At 46.3% G+C, this 2,027-nt stretch overlaps 1 pseudogene; it reads right to left on the bottom strand.

Moving 5' to 3' along the window:
* Nucleotides 1-332: 332 nt before the first annotated feature.
* LOC147431460 (uncharacterized) lies at nucleotides 333-1,090 on the bottom strand (annotated as a pseudogene).
* Nucleotides 1,091-2,027: the final 937 nt, after the last annotated feature.

Genomic DNA, 2,027 nt, shown 5'->3' with positions numbered 1-2,027 from the left:
AGAGATTCATAAGACTCTTAAACTAAGGTCGTTTATACACAAAAACCATCACTTATATAGTTGCTTCCCAAGGTGTAGCCATGCTTGGATAGTGATGTAGAGAGAGAGAGAGAGAGAGAGAGAGAGAGAGAGAGAGAGAGAGAGAGAGAGAGAGAGAGAGAGAGAGAGATAGATAGAGAGATAGATTGAATTATCGTCCACGGAGGTCAGATATGACCCATGGGACCAAAAACAAAACATTACAACCAGTTCTTCTAAGTGCGGGCAATCGATACATATCAGTTAAGGACTGAGGGTCCATCAAAAGAAAAATAAAATCCTAAGGAGAGGTCCTATGGGGTAGGGGCCAGTTTAGGCGTTCGAAACTCTTGAATGATGGCCTTCCCTCCGCGGTATACTGCCCAATTGCCTTTGGCTCGTACTTCATGCACTTTTTTCAACTCTTCACCTTTGTGCTTGACTTGTGTCGGGATGAGTTCTTCGGTGATCCAAAATCCGGTGTCTCTAAGGAGACGCCATTGCTGGAGTAATCGGAGCCTTTCCTCCTTGTCTTTGAACTCAAGAATGGCATGTCCACTAGGTGTGCGCTTGGTGTTGAACTTGTTGACGATACATTCCACCGGATCGTAGTCGATATGGACCGGTTTAAGAGTTTCGTTGAGGAGGTCGATTAACTTGCAGAAGTCTTGTTGGCACTCATCCCATGCTTGGGGCAGCCCTCCAATGCGAAGCTTGAGGGAATTCTCTTCTAGAAGCTGACGTTCCCGCAATTCTGTCTTCACACAAGTTTCCACTTTGGCGAGTGCAATTGTATGAGCTTGAGTGACCTTTTCTTCGACTTCCTTCACCTTGTCTGTTGTGAGGCCGATCATGGAGTCATGGAGTCAAATCGTGCCTCGAGCGTGCTAAGGCGCGCTTTGAGGTCGCGGTTTTCTTCCATGACCATGTCGAGAGCAGCTTGCAATTGTCCGATGTGGTCTGTCTTGCTAGGAGCTAAGAGGACAGTGGCAAAGCTAGCCCGCGCTCTCCCCGATGTTTTGGGGCTGTTGGTGGCCATCTTCTCGCTTGCTGGAGGCTTTGGTGAGAACATGTTCTCAGAGCTCTTGAAAACTTGAAACAAGTTCACCTTCTTGTTGAGGGTGTGAGTCAAAAACTGTTTGAAAACAGAGACCTAGCTCGAAAACCAGAGACCTGAAGGGTGCTCTGTGTAGGCGGGAACATAGGCTTTTTAATTTAAGTTGAAGCCTTAGGGTCGGCAGCAAATGTGCTTGCTGTATAGTCGGCAGAGAAACGCTCTGTGTAGTCGGCAGTTGTATAGTCGCGTCGGCAACAACAAATCTGTGTTGTATGCAGAGAAGCCTCAGGCGCAGTTGAATTCGACAGGAGGGCGCAGTTGAAGTCCCTTTGTGGCGGGTCGGCAGCAGCAGGAAGCGGGCTTGTATTGAGCTTTGGCCTTGGGCGGGGCTGACGCATTAACGCCCCCCCATAGGGCCGCCCTCGCCCAGGGGGAGACGAGCAGAGGAGCTTAGGGTTTCTGTGTAGTCGGCAGACGAGAGAGAGAGAGAGAGAGAGAGAGAGAGAGAGAGAGAGAGAGAGAGAGAGAGAGTATTTTTCACCTCAAAGATGGTCTTTTTTGACTAGATCTAGCCGTGGAGCAACAAGTGGGTCATATACTAGTTGATATAATGGAGCTTGAAATTTTTGAGGAAGGAGAGGACCTCCATGTGTCTAGGTTCAATTCAAAGAGTACTTTACAAAATGTTTCATTTCTATGAGCCTTGGAACTTGTGAACCTTTTCAACTTTCAACGAGATAAGTTAAAAAGAAAAGGTGTCGACTTCACTTTCTATTTTAAGACAGAATTTACTTTTACTTGTGAAAGGTAGTTGAGGGTGGCTCAACTGCGTTTTTGCAGACCAATGGCCATAAAATTTAATAATTTAAGGAATTGTTCGTATGTACAGTAGCAAAATTTTAGCGGTTTACTTCAAGGCAAACTTGGAATGAAGCTAAAATTTTGCAACTTT

The sequence above is a fragment of the Adiantum capillus-veneris genome, chromosome 21 (assembly GCF_014529385.1).
Source record: "Adiantum capillus-veneris isolate H3 chromosome 21, ASM1452938v2, whole genome shotgun sequence".
NCBI classification, from domain to species: Eukaryota; Viridiplantae; Streptophyta; class Polypodiopsida; order Polypodiales; family Pteridaceae; genus Adiantum; species Adiantum capillus-veneris.
Note: the sequence above shows the minus strand (reverse complement) of the source record. Positions and strands in the feature narration are given on the sequence as shown.